Source organism: Octopus sinensis, linkage group LG2, assembly GCF_006345805.1.
Source record: "Octopus sinensis linkage group LG2, ASM634580v1, whole genome shotgun sequence".
NCBI lineage: Eukaryota > Metazoa > Mollusca > Cephalopoda > Octopoda > Octopodidae > Octopus > Octopus sinensis.
The window spans coordinates 174,143,265-174,155,553 of NC_042998.1; positions in this window are offsets into that span (position 1 = coordinate 174,143,265).

Consider the following 12,289-nt stretch of genomic DNA (forward strand, 5'->3'; position numbering starts at 1 on the left):
CAACTTCCTCATATTTCAATGAGACATCTGGCGTAGGAGTGGATGTGTGGTAAGTAGCTTGCTTACCAGCCACACAGTTCCGGGTTCAGTCCCACAGCGTGACACCTTGGCCAAGTGTCTTCTACTATAGCCTCGGACCAGAGGCTATAGCCGCGGACCAGAGCCTTGTGAGTGGATTTGGTAGGCGGAAACTGACAGAAGCCCGTCTTATATATGTCGTATAGATGTATATATATATATGTATATATATATGTGTGTGTGTGGAGGCCCAGTGGGTAGGGCAGCGGACAAGCGGTCGTAGGATCGCGGTTTCGATTCCCAGACCGCGCGTTGTGAGTGTTTGTTGAGCGAAAACACCTAAAAGCTCCACGAGGCTCCGGCAGGGGCTGGTGATCCCTACTGTACTCTTTCACCACTCTTTCTTCTGTTGGCCTGCTCGCTTAGCCAGCGGGGTGGCGTCATTCGAAGGCTAAAACAATGCGAACGCATTGTGAGCAGCGATGTGTAGCAACATCTGATGGTCTGGTCGGTCACATGATCACGTGATATATATATATATGTATATATGTATGTGTGTGTATATGTTTGTGTGTCTGTGTGTGTGTCCCCCCAACATCGCTTGACAACCGATGCTGGTGTGTTTACGTCCCCGTAACTTAGCGGTTCGGTAAAAGAGGCCGATATAATAAGTACTAGGCTTACAAAGAATAAGTCCTTGTGTCGATTTGATCGACTAAAGGCGGTGCTCCAGCATGGCCACAGATAAATGACTGAAACAAGTAAAAGAGTAAAAGAAAGTAAGAGTTATATATATAGAAGATTATTGGATATCACATCGTAGATGTTGTGAACTACTTATGGTGGATACTTGTCCACATCAGGGACATGAAGCCTCGCATGAAATGATTGAGGATGTGCTTATAAAGTATTCTAAGACTTTTCAAAGACCACCAACAAACTTACGATGAATTGATTTGATGAGGTTCACGATCAAGAATATGAAATAGTTCGAGCGGCTTTTCGATGATCGATTCGATTCAATCGGTTCAGGAGATGCATTTTGATGATAAGTATCTTCTCCAAGATGATGCATATATCTCCATAAAGTTTTCGAATCTGAGTTTTTCAGCACACACAGGTTTTTAGAAGTTACCAGTCTCTTTGAAACTATGAAGAGAGAATAGCCCAAACCTTCTTGAATGATTTTTAAAATTTAAATATTTGATAATTCGATAATCACATCTCAACAAATGAACCAGTAACAACAGTGCACACCTTCACAGGTGCAGACTAGAGTAGTAACAGAAATTCGTCGGCATTTCCTTCATCTATTGAACAATCAAAAGAAATTTTCTTGGGCGCTAGTCTCTTCAGAAAGCTTCAACAAAGAGTAAACTCTAAGTGGTAAAAGAAGATCAAAGTGTTTCATCATATATATAGTTATATAGAAACAAAGATATGTGTTAACCTAGTTTACATTTGAGATGTAGACTTTCTTCATATCTTCTTGGAATTTGGTAAGGTGAGTTCGCCAAGCATGAGGTCTGACCTTCTACGATGTCTTGAAAATCCCAAAGCAAGAGAAGCAGTTGCAACATATAGCTACAAAGTCCTGGATGACGACTTTATGGTATCCGGCAGTCCACAACCATTCTCAATACTTACCACGTATGCGATGACAAGGTATTCATACCTTTTCAAGACAAACTCGGATTGCTACGAAGCTGGATGGTGTATAGACACATACGTACCAGACTGTCTCATCAATAAGGGACAGTCCAAACATTGAGCAAGCTGAAAATAGCAAGCAAGTGAATCGTAACATAATAAGTAGGTGCATATTTCCATTTTCTCTTCCAAGGGTCATGAGTTCGAATAGAATCTTGCTAAAACTGCAAATGTCACATCAGAGCTACCTCCGATAGCTATTACTGTCGACATCCCTATGCAGAACTGCAATCCAGTCACGAGGAGGCCAATATTAGGGCTGTGGCTGGCGTACTTCATGCTTGGGGAAAATACCATTCAAGTGCCGGCTGAAGCCGGTGATATCATGCCCACCCTTAGATTCAGCATTAGCTAATATCTGGGTGGCATTAAACTGAGTAATAATTACAATTTTTACCGCACCAACGCCATCTATGTATTTTGGGAAACTTAAATCATGAGAAAGTAACTGCGTCACTTTCTACAGGACTGCCGTAGACAATGTGTTTTATATGGAATAATTCTTTGAAGACTAAGTTTTAATATAATGGCATCTTCCAAAAATTACATAAATCGTAGAACACATTAATTCAATATAAAATTAAATATTTATTTCATTGATATTTCATCGTTATGAGCATTTCTGGCAAATATGTCCATATAAACTACAAAAAAATACTCTGTAATAACAAAACATCTGGCAAAAATTGCAGTTAACCACGTAGAGAAACAAACACAGGCATGCCTAAAGAAAAGTAACCGGTTTTGAGGAAAAACTATTTTCCAAAGAATAAATATTTATCAAAACAGTACAATACACACACAGATATACACATGAATAGATACTTGATTATACATTGGTTACGATTCAGTTGATCGACCGACTTTGTTATCTGCTCAGTGAATGAACATATACTGTGGCTGATCAATCCATCGACATGTATCCCCTTCGCGTTATTCTCAGTTCAAAACAGGTGGCAAATTTGTATCATCGAATCACAAGTATATAGTCCATGCGACGTGTTTTAAACAGCTTCAGTGAAATTTCATTCATTAGGTATGAATCGACATGAGACGTAGAAATGATGTATGCCCCATGATAACACGCATTGGGATCAAATCTGAGACATCATTTAAAAATATGTGTGTGTATGTGTGCATACATAACTATATACATGTGTGTGTGTGTATAATATACATACATACATATGTATATATATAAGCGCAGGCGTGACTGTGAGGTAAGAAGGTTGTTTCCCAACCCACAGGGTTCTGGGTTCAGTCCCACTGTGTGGTACATTGGACAAGTGTCTTCTACTATAGCCTCGGGCTGACCAAAGAATTGTGAGTGGATTTGGTTGACAGAAACTGAAAGAAGCCCGTCTTTTGTATGTGTATGAAACTCGTGTACTTGTGTGTATCTCTGTGTGCTACTGTGTGTGTATTGTACTGATTTGATAAATATTTATTCTCTGGAATATATTTATTCTCTGGAATATATTTATTCTCTGGAATATATATATATATTCTCTGGATATATATATATATATACCTATACGTGTGTTTGAGCCCCACCGTCGCTTGACAACCGATGTTGGTGTGTTTACGTCCTCGTAAGCTAGCGGTTTGGCAAAAGATACCGACAGAATAAGTACTAGACTTACAAAGAATAAGTCCTGAGCTCGATTTGTTCGACTAAATGACTTGCTCCAGCATGGCTGCAGTCAAATTACTGAAACAATAAATAAAAGTAAAAGAATATATATACATATATATATATAGATATATATAGATATATATATATTATGTTTTACCTTTTATTTGTTTCAGTCATTTGATTGTGGTCATGTTGGGCCAGTGCCTTGAAGGGTTTCAGTGGAACAAATGGATCCTAGAACTTATTTTTTAAGTCTAGTACTTATTGTATCGGTCGCTTTTACTAGTATCCAGTTGTCAAGCAGTTTTGGTGGCCAAACACACACACACACACACACACACACACAACACACACACACACACACACACACACACATACACAAACACATCATTCATACACCAGCACCACCACCACCAACACCCTTGGTAAGATTTTAGTAACAGTGAATTACTTCCTTTTTGGTTTCAAATTGCGTTTAGCCACCACGCTATTTTTTAATTTTCCCATTACGATTTTGCAAAATCAGCCATTGATTCCTATGGTAAATTCTATAAATACCGAGAGGCGAAAGTTCAGCTTCACCACCCGCGATGAAGTAAGCATTACTGATGTGCATTAGTTTGTATGCGAAATTAGCACGTTAATCTAATGCACCTCGTTTCCGGTTATACATATATATAAAGAAACACTCGTTATCGCTATGGACTCCGTGTGGGAAGTCATCTAAAAGTTTTTGTTCATCATGATGCTGACATAAGTTCCTTGTCTTTCCTGATGAGAAGGCGGCATAATGCACCCCTTATTCCTTCGAAATTAGTAATATGCAGTCTTCGAAACATATGTCGAGGATAAAGGAATTTTGTTAAATCGTCGTTCAACTCCATTCTTTCATTTATTGGTATTAAAAAAAAACACACAAATTTCCACACGAAACACGTGATCTCTGCCCTTGGCATGTAGCTTCAACCGTGTTTTTCTGACGTGAATTTGCTACCCGGGTATCGGTTAACCGAATTATCCATACTAGGATAATTCATTCAACTACTTATATAATATATATATATATATATATATATATATATATCAAAATAAGCAACAAGGATATCCAGAGGTAATGCAGTACGATCGTTTCATGCGACTCCATTTAATTTGACAATGCAATCATTTTGATTTTAATCACCTTATTTTAAATTGTATGGATAATACTCTACTAAATTCTGGTGCCTCAACTTAAGTACCATATTCATCTGAATCTAAATTTTTGGCCTATATATATATGTATATATATAAAATATAATATAATATAAATAATATATGTATGCATATATACATACGTATGTGTACATACATCTATACGTATATATATATATATATATATATATGCATATGTGGGCACAGGGCGTCAAATGTGTGCAACGAAATAATACGAAGGAAGGTTACATGGAACATGAACTATTCTTTCGAACAACGAAAGACACAAATGGAAAACAAAACAAACAACATAAAGAACGACCCTTCTGTTTTTCTCGTCACGTATTTCGAGCATTTAACAACAATATACGCTTTCGATAAGACACTTGCTCCCACAAAGCAAATTTATATAAAATTTGGCATTTTGCGGAGAATAAGTCCTGGGGTCGATTTGCTCGACTAAAGGCGGTGCTCCAGCATGGCCACAGTCAAATAACTGAAACAAGTAAAAGAATAAAAGAGTATATATATAATATATATATGTGTGTGTGTGTGTGTGTGTGTGTGTGTGGTGTGTGTGTGTGTGTGTGTGAGTGAGTGTGTCTGTCTATCTGTCTCTGTCTGTCATGTAAGGGATATTAACTATATACTACTGGATGTGTACCTACGTATATATATATATATACATACATACATACATACATACATACATATACGTGGCTTTGTAGTAAGAAGCTTGCTGCCCAAGCACATGGTTCCGGGTTCAGTCTCACTGCGTGGCACCTTAGGCAAGTATCTTCTTCTATAGCCTCGGGCCGAATAAAGCCTTGTGAGTGGATTTGGTAAGCGAAAACTAAAAGAGTACGTCGTATATATTTATATATGTGTGTGTGTGTGTGTGTGTGGTGTGTGTGTGTGTGTGTGTGTGTGTGTGTGTTTATGTGTCTGTACTTCTGTTTGACAACAGATGCTGGTATGTTTTCGTCACCGTAAAACTTAGCGTTGCGGTAAAATGTATCGATAGAACAAGTAGTAGGCTTACAAAGAATATGTACTGGGGCCGACTTCTTCGACTGAAAAAAAAAACCCTTTTAAGGCGCTGCTCCATCATGGCTGCAATCAAATGACTGAAACAGGTAAAGAATAAAAGAATAAAAGATAGATAGATAGATAGATAGATAGATAGATAGATAGATAGATAGATAGATAGATAGATAGATAGATAGATAGATAGATAGATATAGATACATGTATCTAACTATTTATCTACCTACATCTATGTATGCATATTTGTGCATGTGTTTGTGTTTGTTTGTCGCGCCTCTTGTCTACAGAGCAGATAAAATACGTACTTCACTTTAAAACTGAGTAAGGTTTTAGGGTTGAATTATTATTATTATTATTGAGTGAGAGAGCAGTTCATGCCATCAAAATGACACTGGGGTAAAATATACGAAGCCCAATATACCCATCATGACTACCCGTCTGATAAGGGTACACCAGACACATGCATCACAACCATATGTGCGCGACATGGTGATCTCATATCAAGATAAACAGCACATGACCTTGCAGGTGGGGCCCAGTTAGAATTTTCTTCAGGTTGAGTAGCCCATCCCGCTCAAAAGGTCCCTGAATAAGGGTTGTTTAAGGACGTTGAAAGAACCAACCATGTTTCCAGAGGTGAATTATTCAAACCCCAAAGAATCCCTCTCAACACATGGCTATGATGCTCCCCCACTACTTCTGCTCGTGATCAGAGATGCACATATCATCAGCCACTAAGGGACATGCCCAACTGGTTATTATTATTATTATTATTATTATTATATTATTATTATTATTATCATTATTATTATTATTATTATTATTATTATTATTATTATTATTATTATTGAGTGAGCGAGCAGAGCATGCCATCAAAGTGACACTGGGGTAAAATATACGAAGCCCAGTATACCCATCATGACTACCGTCTGATAAGGGTACACCAGGCACATGCATCACAACCATATGTGCGCGACGTGGTGATCTCATATCAAGATAAACAGCACATGACCTTGCAGGTGGAGCCCAGTTAGAATTTTCTTCAGATCGAGTAACCCATCCCGCTCAAAAGGTCCCTGAATAAGGGTTGTTTAAGGACGTTGAACGAAACACCCATGTTTCCAGAGGTGAATTATTCAAACCCCCAAAGAATCCTTCTCAACACATGGCTATGATGCTCCCCCACTACTTCTGCTCGTGATCAGAGATGCACATATCGTCAGCCACTAAGGGACATGCTCAACTGGTTAAGGTCAAACAACTGACAAGCAAATCTGTGGTATTGAGCAGAATATTTGCTGTAGCCCATCTTTTATACCAAGACAAAACAATGTACATGATAACACTTCCAATCAGTTAAGATCAGAAGCCATGAGAGCCACTGCCTGGTACTGCATCAGGGCATTATTATTATTATTATTATTATTATTATTATTATTATTATTATTATTATTATTATTAGCCCCTTCAAATCAGTACTCCGAAACGGTTGCAGTCCAATGAGACAAACAAGTAGGAAAACGAAGAAAAATATATATATAAACACATAATCCTTATTCTGTCTAAGCATTAGGCATGGTAAAAACGATTTAAATATTCTAGTCTACCGATTTTAAGTTAACCGCGTTTTAGAAGTTTTCAGCATAACTACCATAGGTGTTTACTGTCAACATTTCTTTGCGGTAAATCGCTTAGGTTAGAAAATTCAGTGTTACCGATCCCCAGCAGACAAGACCGAATGCATCAGCGTTTTGTTTTCCTTGGCAGTAATCAATTCGGCTCCTACTGCCGTGATCAATCTTTTTTTGCTCCCGCTGCTCCTACACATATAGATGTCCACGTACACAATCAATCACATGCACAAAACAAGCGCGCGTGTAACCACATGTGCATGAGAGGAGGGAGAGGAAGGAAGCAAGGAAGGAAAGAAGGAAGGAAGATTGATGGAGCCAAACAATCACACACACACATAAAGCTAGACGGTTTTGTCTAAACAATCATATACATACATATGAACACAAATATGAACTCAGGCACACATGCCTAAATATATGATTTATATATATATATATATATATATACATATGTATATATAAATCATCCTGTGTCCATGCATGAGTGCGCGTGCGTGTGTCTGTGTCTCAGTCTATGGACATGCAGATGTTCGTTCCGACAGAGTGTTCTCTATAATAAACGAAAAATGTCATTATTAATCCCAGTCGCGACCATACATTTAGAAACATTTGTGTGTGTATGTCTGTATCTGTGTTTGCGTTTGTGTGTCTGTGTTTGTGTCTGTGTGTGTCTGCCTCTGTGTATGTGTGTATATGCGTCTGTGTGTGTACGTATGAATGTGCTTGTGTATATATGCAAAGATAGATAGATAGATAGATAGATAGATAGATAGATAGATAGATAGATAGATAGATAGATAGATAGATTGATTAGAAGATTCACACAGTAGAGGGAGTGAGAGACGGACGTATACATAGACATAAATATATGTGTGCGTCTGTGTGTATGTGTGTGAGCGTGTGTATGTGTGTGTAATTGTACGTGCGTATGAATGTGCTTGTGTGTAAATATTCGCGTGTATCGTATTTATTTTTCTACTTATTTACATTTACCTGTATATGTGTGGTCACGTATGTAGATGTACGTGCGTCCCTGTATGTATATGCATGATTATATATGTGTATGAGTGTGTACCACTGAGCTTATTGAGGCCAATCTCATATGCAGGTATGTATCAATGTATATACAAGTGTATATATATGTGCGTGTGTGTGTGTGTGTGTGTGTGTGTGTGTGTGTGTGTGTGTGTGTGCGTGTGTGTGTGTGTGTGTCTGTTTGTCCAGGTTTTAATCTTGTTAATGAGATATTTATTCAAGCGAAGAAAATACTGTTGAGTTAAGCATCTATTGCACAATCCCACCGAATCGTAATGACATGTAAAAATCCATCTGAAACGGGTCGTGGCCATTAAAGGATCGTTTGACTTTGACATCTCATCATTATTGATTTCTATAAATGAGACCTAGCAGTCATGATGACAGTCTAACTCTCCTAAGGTCGAAGGTTCGATTCCTGCACTGAATGGTACGTTATGGCCTTGAGGAAGACCATTCCACGTTGCGTACGCCTACTGCACTGAAATATGTGTCACCTAAGTTGTAATGCAGCCCTCTTTTGCTTGTTTTATCCAGCTATCACATCCTGGACGTCTGCACACTGGATCAAAAGTTTCGGGCCCGAAAAATCATCTACGTCTTTTCACGACTGACACCTATAATAATTAATGAAATCATGGTGTTTTCTACCAAGTCATCAAATATAACACAGTCATTAACAATGCAAATTAAAGCTGGGCTAAAAGATAAATGTCATTTTTAAGAAAAGTTCTTTATGAATGGGTTAGTTGAATAAATAGTTAAGGACATACCTGTTACCTTTATGTATTTGTTTTGAAAGATTCCTCATGTGAAATCGTATGTTGGGTCAGATATTGTTATATTTGTCGATGGTCATATTTTTGGTTACTTAACCACATGCACTATATACTGTGTGTATGTGTGTGTGCGTGTGTGCGTGTGTGTGTGAAAATGTGTCTGCATGTGTGGGAGTGAGCGTATGCTTGCATATATGTAAGTGAGCGTATGTGCGCATGTGAGTGTGTGCGAGTGTGTTTGTGTTTAAGTGTATGCATAACTTAGTTCATATATATTTAAAATTTTGTTGTTTTTTTCCACCTTGTATGATTAACATTTATTCAAGGAAATATTCGCTGCGTGTAATATTTCCATTGGCCATAAAAAAATAAACAAAAAATCTGCGATGGGATGTATTTATGTATGCTTACGAATGGTATTAGATGTGAAATAAAGGCCGTAGCTGCTAATCTTTTATTTTATTATTTGCTTCAGTCGTTTGACTGCAGCCATGCTGAAGCGTCGCCTTTTAGTCGTACAAATCGATCCCATGACTTATTCTTTGAAAGCCTTGTGCTTAGTCTATCGGTTTCTTTTGCCGAATCGCTAAGTTACGGGGGACGTAAACGCACAAAAATCGGTTGACAAAGACACACAAATACATACGTATATATAATATATAATTTATATATAATATATATATTACACACATATATATCTATATAGTATGTAGTATATATATATAATATATATATATTATATATATATATAATATATATATACGCAGGTACTTTCAATTTCTTATTTCTTTATTACCCACAAGGGGCTAAACATAGAGGGGACAAACAAGGACAAATAAATGGATTAAGTCCATTACATCGACCCCAGTGCGTAACTGGTACTTAATTTATCGACTCCGAAAGGATAAAAGGCAAAGTCGACCTCGGCGGAATTTGAACTCAGAACGTAACGGCAGAAGAAATACAGCTAGCCATTTCACCCGGCGTGCTAACGTTTCTGCCGTCTAGCCGCCTTTTTTCAATTTCTTTCAATTTCTGTCTACCAAATCCACTCACAAGGCTTCGGTCGGCGCGAGGCTATAGTAGAAGGCACTTACCGAAGATGCCATGCAGTGGGACTGAGTCCGGAACTATGTGGTTGCGAAGCAAGATTCTAACCATGCAGTCACTCCCGCTCCTATGGATAGAATATGATTCTAATGAATGGTATTTTTATAGCCGAATGATTTTGGTGTATTGTGTTTTTACTGCAATGAAAAAAATATTTGTAATTTATGTTTATTGCCGTGAGTGCAATGTGATGTGGTGTTGGGAGAGATGGAATTTTGTTTTCTTATCTTGAGGCGATATGTGTTTGTGTGCGCGCGGGCGTAAGTAAAAATTGTCTTGTGATTTTTTTTATTTCTCTCTTCTCAGTGTTTGTATATATGTGCATTTGAGTGGGCATATCAGGTATATAGAGACACATACATAAACATATATATGTGTGCGCGTGTGCGTATGTATGTTATATATATATATAATATATATATAATATATATAATATATATATATACATATATATATTTTTATATATGTATATATACATACATATATATATGATATTACATAATATATATATGTATATACACAAAATATATATATATATATTTATACCATACCATACATACGCACATATATTTGTATGTGGTTGTGCCTGTATATGTATATATATATATATATATATATATAATATATATATATACATACATATATATATATAAATACTGCACGTATCTACATACATAAATAGATACATACATACGTACATACGTGCACACATACATACATACATACATACATACATACATACATACATACATACATACATACATAAATACATACATACATACATACATACATGCATATATACATACATGCATACTTACATACGTGCATACATACATACATACATACATACATACATACATACATACATACATACATACATACATACATACATACATACATACATACATATCCGCACACATGCTAGTGTGTATATACAGTTTGTTGCTTATGTTTGGTTTTTGCGAATTCTGTTATCATATTTTCAGTTTGCTGACTCGTTGAGCAATTTTAAAATATCAATTTTCATTTGTTTTCTTTCTTATAAGATAACCCGCCGCAGAGGTCCCCATCACTGTGACCTTTAGAGTCTTCCCGAGATCTTTTAGTTTTACACGCCTGAACATCTGTAGGAAGGTTTACGTAAAAAAAAATTCAAAGGTAGGCAACAAAATAGAGTGAGAAGTTATAAAGTGGATGTAAATGATGAAGTAGTTAGTGCAAGGCCCGAGAGGTTATATGCAATGAAGATGGTGTGTTGAGGAAATACGAATTGGGTGGTTAAGCAGTGACTTGTACCGAAAGAATATATTGAAGAGAAAATCGGTGCATTTGCTTTTATGATATTTCAATGGATAAAAGCGATGAAACTCAGAATCGACAGATCACAGGTAAAATTGTCTTTCTGTCTTGTAATGGAAAAGGAAATTTATAAAGAAACAGTCAAAGGTTTTGCAATATTTTGATAACTTATTTTCTTTAGTCGTCAAGTTACAACAAAAGAAACCTAGCAAGCATTCAAAGCCACCTTTGTGCCAGTTCTTTGATCTCACGCTGATTCCAGTTCTTGTTTTCCAGGCAAAAAACCCCTTCACTGAAGCTTCCACCACCTCTTAGCTGAGTTGCGTGCGTAGGAGATTATCCATGGATCGGAACGTGTATTAATCCGAGAGAGCAAGACCCGGACTACATGCTGGATATGGCTTCATTTCGATTTCACCAAGTTCCTCGAGTTTATTCCGGATCGTTCTAGTGGTATGATATCTTGTGTTGTCTTGCTGCAGAAGAGCTTACTTTCTGTTAACCAATGCTGGATAATTTTGCTGCACAATGGCATACATCCGCTCCAGCTGTTTGGAGAACAGGATGACATCGATGGTCAGACTATCTGGAAAGAACTTGTAGTCAATCATGCGATAATTCCAATAGATGCAAAGAAACACCCCGAGCTCGCTCATGTTTTGCGAGAGGTTCCAGAAGCTGACCCTAACTCAACCACTATTTATGCACTGTTTATGCGGAAAAATATCTCCCACGGATTATTACTTGTCAGTAACTCAATTCCTGCACTTAGGCTGCTTCAATAAGAAGAGATAAAAGATTCTGTAAAGGAGTTCTTCGTTTCGGAGGAC